We start from the raw sequence: 12,472 nt of genomic DNA, 5'->3' as shown, positions 1-12,472 counted from the left end.
AGTTTTATGATACTGTGCATGGAGTCAGACAACCCCAAGAGGTGTTTCAAAATGGCAAAGCCTTCATTTGCAAGCCCTGTGTGCACCCGTGGGAGCAGTTGGCATTGCTGTTGGTAGTGTAGGCTGCCCGTCTGTGACCAGTGCGCCCCACAGGAGGGAACAGGGGCTGGGCCCAGTGCCTTCTGCACGGCTTTTGCTATGTCTGACCCCGAGGTGGCAACTGCTCTGTGGTGCTCTCTGCCCGAGGGGTGAATCTCCCAGCCAGCATTGTGCCTGACCACGTTCCTCTAGCCTTCATAGGTGTCCCTGGATTCATTTTCTTATAGGTCATCGGGCTTTTCCAAACCCTGTTCTTCAGTCGAAAGCTTGGTTGAAGCCTTTCCAGGATGCCAGACACTCCCTGTTGGTGTTTTTGAATATGGGCGGCATAGCTTCCCAAACCATGGCAACATGACGCCGTCACAGGGAGGTTCCCAAACTCCCTGACTCAGCCAGCCTGCAGGACTAGGGCTGAGTGGAACCGGCCCTGTGGGTTTCTGAGATCTATTGTAAAGCCGCATCATTCTCCCGTGGGTTCAAACTGCTGACCTTGTGGTTAGCAGCCCAATGTGTAACCCACTATGCCTCCAGATAGTGAGCTTTTTAACAACGACAACAAAAAACCCTGCTCTTGACTGGTGATCAGTGTATTAGTCTTCTATCAGGCAGAACCCAGCTGCCTCCCCCAGAGCCCTGTCTGGTCCCACCCCCGCCAGTGTCTGCCCCTGGTCTTGCTCCTTTGCAACCTGAAACATGGTAACACAATCCTTCTTCCTCCCGCACAGACTGGGCCCCCTGTTTGGCAGCTGCTGCGTGCTAGATGTGCTGTTTGGTCTACTCAGCAACTAGGGGCGCCTCAGAGGCCTACATAAATCATGGGGTTCCAGGCTATCACTGGCCTCTGCTCTGTCCCAGTAGCTTCCTAAGGTGTCTCTAAAGGGGCCTGAAGCAGCCTCATTCCCCACTCAGCTGCCACAAGGAATAGAAGAGGGAATGTCTTAAATGCACTCAGGGCCCAGGAGGGTGCAGGGCTGTCTCCTCGGCTGCACTAGCCTTCTCCCCTTCTGACGTCCCCAGAGCCTGCCAAGGTGGGGTAGAGACTAGCATGAACCGGGCAGGGTTCCCTGTCCTCCTCTGTCCCTTCCCCTTTGGGGATATTGCTGTACTCGCCATCTTTTCCCATCTCTGTGCAAAGTGGGAACAGCAACTGACCTAGGGAAACAGGGCCCCCCCGAAGGAGATGGAACCTTCCCATGGGGGCAGGGGAGAGAAATCCCCCAGCAGCCCTGGGACTGGAGGGGGAGTTCCTAACTGCAGTCAGCTGTCGCTGTTGAGGAGCTGAACATGGGGCGGGGCAGGTAGTGGGGACACGCCTGGGTCCAAGCAGCCCCGCTGGTCTCAGGTGCAGTGCAGAAAGCTTAAACTCAGGCAGCTAAGGTGCGCTGAATGAGAAGCTTTGTGTTTCTCTTGCTGGGTGCTGTGACTTCCCTAAATCCAGCTTCCTTTGTCCACACATTGAAAACTGAAACCACTGTTCTCTGCTTCTCGGGCGGAAATTCCTAGTGCAGCATTTCTTCATGGTGGGATTGCTCCATCTCTCACAGGGTTTCGCACGGCTCCTGGGAACATGCGGGCCTCTGCAGGAGCTTCCGTTTCTTCGCACGCTGTGGACAGGCTCCACTGGGGGACCCTCTCTCTCTACTACTCACACCCTGCTGGGGCGGGGTTCAATTCTGGGGGGGTCCAGGTTGCGATGTGTGGTGATTCCCGTGTGCCTTCTGCCATCCCTTCCCCTAATGGCCTCACCGTCCCCGGAAATACTAGATAGTCCCTGTAAACATGGCACAGAAAGGGTGCTGCCTAAACTGAGACACTGTTTGGGGGAAAGGAGCACTTGGGGTTTTTTTGGGGGGGAAATGTATGGACAGTCTCATCGCCACTCTGTAAGTAGGTCTGTCTATCTGCTTGCTGACAGGTTGGAGGCTAGAATCCACCCAGAGGCATTCGGGAGAAAGGCCTGGCAATCTAATTCCAAATATCCAACCATCGAACACCCATGGGGCACAGCTCTCCTGGGATACACAGCGTCGCCATAAACTTGGCAGCAGCTAGCTTTGCTGATGGACTAGGTGCATAACCTCTAGCCTCTGACCTGGGTGGATTCTGCAAGGTTCCAAGTGCCTCACCTTTCTTCAGGAGAGGAACCACTGAGCTTTCAGTTACCGGCTAAATGCTTAACCACTGCACCACCAGGCCTGTGCCTAGGCACTGAACTCACCGGTCACCCCGTGACTTCGACTCCTAGTGCACGCCTTGACAGAACAGAGGAGAACTACTGTTCTATGTACACCTTTACAGGAGCGGCCAGCCTCTTCTTTCTCTCAAGGAGCGGCGGGTGGGTCCACACTGCTGACCTTTTGATTAGCAACCCAAGGAGAAACCCACTATGCCACCGAGTATCATGTTATCCCCCAGCAATAATTGGCTCGCTTCATTTGAAATGGTATGCTTCCTATACAGCCTGTTAGGAAATGGATGGGGTTCTTGAGACTGGGTCCAAAGGGGTGGGGCGCATAGTTACACACAGCTTGGTGTTTTGGTTTGTTTTCCCCAGTATACTTGCGGCTACACTCCAGAGACCGAACCCTGCCATCAAGTCAATGCCGCCTTCCAGGGTAGAACTGCCCCCTCTGAGTGCCAGAGAGGGTACTGGAGCAGAAAGCCCCATCTTTCCCCCAAGGGGCAGCTGGTGCTTTTGAACTGCTGGCTTTTGGGCTAGCAGCCCAACACGTAACCACTGTGCCACCTGGGCTCTCCCTGCCTAAGTGAGCCTAAGGGCTAAAAAAACATTGCCCACAGACGCAATCTCCCGTGGGTGGTGAAAAAAGGCTTCTTGTTTCCTTTTAAAATTAGGTCAGGAGATTTATGCTCATTAGAACTTTCAATGCCCACAGTGTCGACGGGTGGGATTCATAATCAGGAAGTGTCATTACGCAAACTGGCCATATTAAAAAATAGTCATCATAATGATGGTATTTGAAGCACAGCATTGTGGCAGGCACTGTGCTAACTCTTCAGATGGGTTTGATTCTCAGAAGAACCCTAACGTGAGTGCAATGACCTGCGTTTACCTGCGTTTAGAGAGGTTCAGGCCATGCCTACAGAAAATGGAGTCTGATCCATGCCCATGCAACCTCAAACCCAAATAAGCAATTTGTGCACCTACCTCACGTGCTGGGCCTCCCACGGGCAGGGCGGGTATTTGTGGAGGTCGGCTGAAGGAGCACCCCATGAAATCGCTCACGGTGGTTTTTCCTCCCAGTCATTGAAAGGTGGCCATTTCTTGTGAGGCTCCGGGAGATAAAGAATTCCAGGTGGTGACCTCAAGCAGTTATTAATATTTTGAACCTTTTCTCTAACAAGGAGGGAAGAGGCTCTCAAGCAGTGGTTCTCAACCTGCGGGTCGCAACCCCTTTGGGGGTCAAACAACCCTTTCACAGGGGGTGCCAGATTCATAACAGTAGCAAAATAACAGTGATGAAGTAGCAACGAAAATAATTTTATGGTTGGGGGTGGTCACCACCCCCAGGAGGAGCTGTGTGAAAGGGTCGCGGCATGAGGAAGGTAGAGAACTACTGCTCTAAAGGAATCCCAGCGATCTCCCCAAGTGTAGGGATGTGGGGGAGGATTGTGTGCGAGAACCCTCTCAAATAGAACAATTGTTGATACTTCACCTTAAGGAAGGAAAACTCTCTCCCCACTCCCAGAAGGAGTTCCGTCTCAGAAACCCACTGGGGCAGTTCTACCCTGCCCTATAGGGTTGCTACTAGGCTCGATGGCCAGGGATGGTTATTTTTTTAAGGCCGCACAAAGGCATTCGACAGTGTGGATCATAAAAATGATGGATAATGTCGCAACGATGGGCGCCCACAGTGCAGAACAGGTGCCTAGACCAAGAAAGAGACTTTCGTTCAGACAGAACCAGGGAATACGGTGTGGGTTAGAGTCATGAAAGACGTGTGTCAGGGGTGTCTCCTTTCACCATACTCACGCTGTCTGCTGAGCAAATCACCTGAGAAGCTGGACCATGTGAGAAGAATGCAGCCCGGGGCTCGGAGGAATAGCAACCTGTGATAATGCGGAGGAGATACTCTCCCATGCTGCGAGGGGAGAGGGCTTAGAGCTCTTGCTGATGAAGATCAAAGTTGCACCTCAACGTAAAACAAATATCCTCACAACTGGTCCAATAAGCAACTTTACGATGCATGCATACAAGATCAGAGTTGTCAAGGACTTCATGTTACTTGGGGCCACCAGCCATGTCCCCAGAAGGAGCAGTCAAGGAACCAAATGACGTATTGCCTTGGGCGAATCTGCTACAGAAGATCTTTTCAAAGTGTTAAGCAGCAAAGATGTCGCTTTGAAGACCAAAGTGCACCTGACATGGTATTCTGAGTCATCTGATATGCATGCAAAAACTGGACAATGGATCAGGAAGCCTGACCAAGAAGAATGGACACCTTTGGGCTTACGGCGTCGGTGAAGAACATTGAGTATACCGTAGACTGCCAAAAGAACAGACACGCTGCCCAGGAGGAGGCACAACCAGAGTGCACCTACGCAGCCAGGATGCCGAGGCTCTGTCTCACGTACCTTGGACGTGTTATCAGGAGGGGCCAGGCCCTGGGAAAGAACATCATGCTTGGTAAAGTAGCAGGGTGGCGGAAAAACAGGAAACCCTTCAATGAGATGGACTGACACAGAGCCTCCACCTCAGGGCAGGGTTTTCAGAGAGCCGCTGCCTAACATTTATCAGCACTACCGGTTTTTAAAGAAAATGTTTTCTGGCCCCTGAGACACATTTTTGAGTATAGGGTATGTCTTTCTGCCATACCCTGCCTTTTCTAATGATCCACGATGATTGACGTGCCTGCTTCCCACCCAGGTAACAAAATCACAGGCACTGAAGAGTGACCGGGCACCTGGTGGAGGTGTGGCTCCAGTCTCATCCCGCATCCCCGCAGCCACCAGTCCCATGCACAGTGGCAGGGGGAGCGGTGGGGGTGGGTGGGATGGCAGCAATTTCCCTCATATCTTAATTTCCATACTGATGTAGGGTTGGTTTTATGGTCGCTGTGGTAGTTACATAATCTGGTGTCAATTTGAGTATTAGTGCAGGGGTGGAGTCTAGGTTGTCAATCAGGATATAGCCAATGAGGCCTCTGTGGGGCATAGCTTTCTCCTGAGGATTCTGGGGATTCCTGGATTTCCTCCTTGGAGGCAGGAGACATACTGTCTCTAGGCCAGTGGTTCTCAACCTTCCTAATGCCTTGACCTTTCATACAGTTCTTCATGTTGTGGTGACGACCCCCCCAACCATAAAATTATTTTTGTTGCTATTTCATCACTGTAATTTGCTACTGTTATGAATCCAGTGACCCCTGTGAAAGGGTCGTTTGCCCTCCCAAAGGGGTCATGACCCACAGGTTGAGAACCACTGCTCTAGGCTCACTCCCTGCAAGACATCTCTGTGGAGAAGACACATGGAGAGAGGCTAATGGAGCCAGACCTCTGGAGCCAGAGAAGCCATGTGGAGACGCCTGCCGAAGCTGAGATGCTTACAACACCACTGAATCCACCTTCCACCCACCGGCCTGTGATCCTCCTGCATTTGTTTCGTTGAGTCTGAAGAGGACTTTCTAGATTGGTTTCGAACATATGGGCTAATATTGGACTTATGGATCTGGACTGGGCTGGGATGTGTTCTCAATACTCAAATTGCTCTTGTATATAAATCTCTTTCTTATACACATTTGAGTGTGTCTAGGAATTTCTTTCTCTAGTCTCCCCAGACTAACACACAGTTTCTCTCTTACTTTGTAAGAATCGCTAGGAAACCCTTCCCCTCAAAACGGGTAGACTTGGGCCCAGGAGTCTGAATTCTGGAAAGAAGGAAAGGAGGATGTTGGTGAAACACCACCCAAGCGGGGGTAAAAGCACTTTGTGGAGTTCCAGCTCTGATTTGTCATTTTCGGCTCACGCACCTGAAGGCAAGGGATATGAACTCATGGAGAGCCGTTTTCTCAATGCCTACAAAGGAAAAGGGGAAAACAACCTGTTTTTTTTTTTCATTCTGCTTTGTGATGGCTGAGCCGTTCACGTGCTCCAGGGACCATTGGTGGTGCAGCAGTTAAACGCACTTGGCTGCTAATGTGATGTGAGGACAAAAGTTACATCATCATTGCCTGCTCTGATGCTGTACTCAAATACTTTTGGGGAAAAAAATAGAACAGCACTTTCATTTACTTGTTAATTATATCATGGACACAATGACCCTGAATGTCATGCTCATTAACCCCTTCTGCATTTGAAGAATCTGATGTTTAGAGATAAGTAATTTGTCCAAGATCACTCAGAGGGGAGGGCTGGCCAGCGGCTTCACATGCTGGGCAGCAGATGGGCAATGTGAGTTGTTTCTCGGGCACCTATGGGGATTCTTTGTGCATCCTGCTGGTTGGTCATAGGTGTCTCTTGAGTAAGCCATTCAGTATCTGTTACGTGGATTAGCAGTTCGATACCAAGTAAAGTAAGAAAAAGTTTTCTACTCCTGTAAAGAGTCAGTCAGCAGAAGAGAGAAAAACTTCAAGGACCTTGGAAGGGCATGTTCAAGGTCTCTGTGGGAGAGGCCACCAAGAGCAGATGAATCAGAGATTGGCATGGAGACGCAGAGGACTATGGGGGTACCTTCTCCTCATCTGGCCAGAGACTATGGAACTGTGGGACAGAGAACCAGGCAAGCTGCCTTGCTGGCCCATGGAGGCAAAGGCCAAGGGCCCATGTGGCTGAGAGGCGGAGAAGCAGAGAGAGAATTAGCTTGTGGTTGAGGAGATCAATGACTGTATCCTTACGGTTTGCTGAATCTGGCTTGTGGTAGGTGACGAATTAACTTCCCTAATAAGCACCCTTAACCTAGAGTGCTGTTTGAGAGTGCGGTGTGGCCGTTGCAATTAATGATGGGACCCAGCATAGATGCAGGACAGCATGGGTGGCATGGTAGGTGCGGAAGGATGGGCCAAGGAGGCTTGTTTGACCACTGCCTTGTGGCCATAGGGAAGGTGGGTGGGTGGGTGGGGGTGTTGGATTAGAAATGCCACCCCACCCCCATTGCTATGTAGTGCAGCATGAGGTCCACTCTTTCTTGGTGGCCCTGAGATACTGCTTCCCAGCTCCTTCGCTCTCCTTTGACTTCTTGTAAGATCATAGGTGATGCAAGCCTCACCCCAGGGAAACTCCACTGAGATGGATCACAGCTGAATAAGGGTGATGTATCCCACCCTGATTCTTTTACGACTGATGGATGGATCATTTTTATCACATCAGATTTTATGATCCATTGATTCATCATATCAGATCCCAACCCGGAGGAAGATTATATCACTACATAACTGCTAAATCACTGAGACTCATGGGCCAGCCAAGTTGACACATGTTTTGGGGGTTGGGGGGCGGGGAACACAATTTAGTCCATGATAAAGTTAACCTTGCAAGTGAGAAGAATAACCATTACACCACCGAAAGTCAATGTGCTTCTTCTTTTATCCCTCAAGCATCTGAGTGCCCATTCTATGCCAAACAATGGAAAAATAACAGTGGATTTTGACTCCATGCCCCTAAGGACCTTGTAGTTCAATAGAGGGCATTGGTGGCACTCTTGGGAATAGCACAGTACTGCTAACTACGAAGTGCAAGCTTGACTGTTCAAACCCACCGACTTTCCTCAGAAGCAAGATGAAGTTACCTGTTCTGGGAAAGATTGACAGTCTCAGAAATCCTATACAGGGAGGCTAGGAGTTGTAATTGACTTGATGGCAGTAGTTTGGGTGTAACTAGGCAGCATTTAGTAGGCAAGAGGGAGATACATTTGTACAAAATAAACAAATACATATGAAACTACAATTGGAACATGCACTGTGAAGGAAATGAGCAAGATGTAGGGAGAGGTTCATAGGCCAGACCTCAAAGAGGTCAGAGAGCACTTTCTGAGAATAGGCTTCTCAGATAAAGATAATTATGTAAATTACGGCAACTTGGCATACATCAAAAGTCGCTGTGTCTGAGAACCTGTTTATCACTGAGATCCCTGTTTGAGTTTTGTCATTAGCTGATACAGCAAGATTCTCAAGCAAAAGTCTTAGAGGAGATTTAACCCCAACTCTTCATTTTGTAAACGACAGAATTGAAGTCCAGGGAGTACTGATTCCCTGGAAACGAAAAGGCCAGGCCCAGAGGCAGGTTTTTGTTGACCCACAAATCTCCACTGTTTCTATGGTAACATGCAGCTACGTTTAGTATGCTTGGCTGCTAATCAAAAGGTTGGTGGTTTGAGTCCTCCCACAGGCACGCCAAGGGAAAGACCAGGTAATTTACTGGCAATGAAAACAACCGTTTTTCAGGCAACGAAAACCCAGTCATTGAAAATCCTACGGTGCACCTTTTTCCTGGGACACACACTCAGTCACCGTGATTCAGACCTGACTGGATGACCACAGTTACATGTATTCTATACACTCACATAAACCAAACCAAATACACTGCCCTCAGTTGATGCCAGCTCACAGGGACCTGACCGGACAAGGTAGAACTGCCCCTGTGAGTTTCTGAGACTTTAACTGTTTATGAGAGTAGAAAGCCCTGTCTTTCTCCCTAGGAGCTGGCTGGTGGTTTTGAACTGCTGACTTTGTAGATTGCAGCCCAATACATAAGCCACTATACCACCAGGGCTCTCTCTACATACATGGGTCAGAGTCTGCTTAATGGCAGTGAGGCTGCTTGTTTGTTTTGGGATATATATGTATACGAATGTTAAAAAAACAACTCACTGCCGTTAAGAAGACTGACACATAGCAGCCCTCTACAGGGTGTCCGAGGCTGTAAACCCCCATGGGCTCCGACAGTGTCTTCCATGTCCTGTGTCAGAGTGGCTGATGGGTTTGAACCCCCGACTTGGCAGTTACCAGCACAATGCCTAACCCACAGTGCCACGAGGGCTCCATACATATAGATATACACTACACACACACATATATAGATTCCATAAATGTGACACCAGCAAGCCATCCAGTTACATAGTACTTGTCTTGGCTTCCCTGAGGGCAAGTTTGGGCGACAGGAAAGCCCTTGGATTGTCGTGTTACCTAACATTCGGATGTCAACGTTTCTTTCTTGTTCTTTTTCTCACTCGTGGGGTGGTTTAGGGGTGCGGCCCAGCCCCTCCCAGCCTGAGTCTACTGATGCAACAAGACGCTTTGAACGTGCTGTGAGGCTTCGCTGGGGTGGAAATGTAGAAACCAGCAAGTGAGAGATGAAAGTCAGTAAAGGATTGCCCAGGGTGGCGTCGCGGGAACCCCTGGAGGGCCAGGCGAACAGAGTCGAGCGTGTTGGCAGGTGGGTTTTCCTTTCCACCGCCTGGGCCTCTAAGTAACCGAAACCCTGGGTGCGTGCGTGGAGAAAGCCAGGAAGCAGAGCCAGGAGGCTGAAGCCCCATCGCTGTGGTTTTTCTCTGTAAAACGCCAGACCTTCCGGTTTGCTGCGGTGCTTCTTTTATAACCCTCCGTTTATTGAGTCATAAACCGTTTGGTAATGGTTTCATTTTGACCACGTGAACTGGATTATCCCACTGTCAATCTCCCTTGGGCTCTTGGAGCAATATCTGAAACTGATAACAAATAGGGCGTTTTAAGAAAATGCCCTGGCTAAGAGCCCATTGAAGGCTGCTCGGAGTGAACAGACAGACAGAGAGAGAGAAAGAGAAGCAAGACTACGGACACTGAGTGGATTTCCACGCACAGTGGCCCTAAAGACAGCAGAGGAGAATGACTCCCCAGTTTCCCCCGATGCTGAGAATCTTCTCCGCCGCAGAAGGTCTCCCCATTCTCCTGCGAGTGGCCAGTGGGTTTGAACTTCTGACTCTGAGCTTAGCAGACCAAGGACCCACCAGGGCTCCTAGCAGATCTTAGAGACATGTGTCGTTTTTCAAGGTCAGTTGAAAGGTGTGTTTTTCCCTGGGTCTCGGGGACCTACATGAGGGGTTTGCTCGTTAGAACCGATGAGGACAAAGCTCAATTCTAAGGCCCCAAGGAGCCTTCTGTGGTGAGGCTGCTCCAGCGGCTTTCTTTCCGTGACCCAGATGGCCCACCACAGACCGAGGGGAAGTGGCTTGACCCAGTGGCGGGGGTGGGTTACCGATGTAAGGTTAGCATGGACATGCTTGTGCTTACTAACTTGTAGTGGACAATTCCACACCACCTCCTTGAAGAAACCCATGTAAAACTGTTCACAACAGATAAGTAAATGAATATGTCAGCCACACCACCAACCTCGCTTCTTGGGAATCCAACTCCGCCCAGGGAGGAAAGGTGGGATAGATCCCGAGGACTGGGATCAACTGCTCCCCAAAAGCCAGGCTCCCTCCCACAAGAGGGAGAGGCTGGCCTCCTGCGCTCTGCCAGTCCCAGGGAGAGATGTCTGCACACCTGAAGACTAAAGTTTCCTGCAACCAACCTTGGTGGCAACAGTAGTGAGGTACAGGAAGCAGTGTGGTAAAGCAGCCCCCTTCTCTCTTGCTTCCTGTTCAGAACTGTGTTTCCAGGAAGGTAAGTTCACATCCCAATCCTGGCAGCAGGGATATGACCTTGCTTGGAAAAGGGGTCTTTGAAGTTGTTGCGGGCTAACGTGAGGGTGTACTGGGGAGGGAGTAAGGACAGGCTGTTCTTCAATGTGACGGGGGTCCTCAGGAAAAGGAGCCCTGGTGACTCAGTGGGTTAAGATCCCTTGGGCTGGGAACCACAAGGTCAGTAGTTCAAGCCCCTCAGCCACTCTGAGGAAGAACGATGAGGCTTTCTACTCCACTGAAGAGTGACAGTCTTGGAAACTCACTGGGGCAGTTCGACCCTTGAGTCAGAACTGACTCAATGGCAGTGAGTTTGGTTTTTGAGTTTAGTGTCCTTATAAAGAGCAGGCCTAGAGGAGAACGATCATGTGAAGGAGGCGAGAATTGGAACTCTGTTCCTCAAAGCAAGGAAAGTCTGGGGTCACTAGAAGTCACAAGAGACCAGGAAGGATCTTTCCCTAGTGCCTTGAGGGCCGATGCCTTGAATTTGTGTTTCTGTCGAGCTTCTATAACGACAGAGAGACTGCATTTCTGATGTTTTAAGCCACCTCTTGCGGTGCTGTGGTGCAATAGCCCTAGGAAATCAACAGCATAATCAGTTGCCATAAGTTGATTATGATTTAGGGCAACCTCCTGTGTGTCAGAGGCAAACCTGTGCTCCGCAGGTTTGCAATGGCGGATTGTTCAGGTAGATTGACAGCTGACATTCAGGTGCCTCTGATTTTTTGATTAGCAGCTAAGTGCATTAACCATTTGGACCACCTAGGGATCCCAGGAAACTAACACACCTCCCTAAACAAGCTTGTCCATTTCTTCCCTCCTCCTTTTTTCTCTTTCTTTAGTTAAATGTGGCAAGAATATAAAATAATAATTCTGTAAGGGTGCCTATGAATGTGTTTTCATGGGGTCAGAGTTAATAGAAATCATGATTAAAGATGTAATCACAATGAAAAATCACATACAAATGATTAAGCAAAGCTTAATCATATGATGATTAAGCAAAGCTTAATCCACAAAATAAGAACATGTCATAAACACATGTCACAAAAGGCGATAGTTTACTCTTCGTGGAAAGAGTGGCTACTTCTGATAATAACTGAAGATCTTTTTCATGTGGCAAAACACTTTTTTCAGAAGAGTAAATACAGAGTTCCGGGAATTATATCACACACACACACACACACACTCTCTCTCTCTCTGGCCGTGGGTTTCAAGCTTCGGCCCACACAAGCACACTCTACCAAGAAGGTTCATGTGGCCCATCTCTAGATATTCCCATGGCATAAATCTGGGGGTGCAGTTCAGAAAATGTGCATTTTACTAAGGTCACAAAATGCTTCTGAAGCTGGAATTGTGTCTCTGGACTAACCTTAGAACCCCCCCTCAAAACTCCAACCTGGCTGCCGTCGGATCAATTCTGACACAGAACTCCCTCGTGGACAGAGGGAATGGAGGATTCCATTTGCTGATTTTGCTATTCGTCCAACCTGGAACCCCTACACCACCAGGGCTCCTGTGTTTAGAAACCTTCGTCTCTCTCCCAAAAAGAAAGTGAACTTCATGTGCTTGGCTGCTAAGTGAAAGATGCCTCAGACGAAGTGCCTGGTTATTTCTTCTGAAACCCCTGGGAACAGCTCCCCTCTGATCCACGTGGAGCCACCTCGGGCTAAAGGAGTGTGTAATCTACACTGCAGCGACACTGCAAGGACCCTGATGGCCGCTCTAAGAGCTGATGGATGTGCCTGTTTTAAGACATTTGACATT

The sequence above is a fragment of the Echinops telfairi genome, unplaced genomic scaffold (assembly GCF_000313985.2).
Source record: "Echinops telfairi isolate 266 unplaced genomic scaffold, ASM31398v2 ScPeMD7_31;HRSCAF=116, whole genome shotgun sequence".
Lineage (NCBI taxonomy): Eukaryota > Metazoa > Chordata > Mammalia > Afrosoricida > Tenrecidae > Echinops > Echinops telfairi.
Note: the sequence above shows the minus strand (reverse complement) of the source record.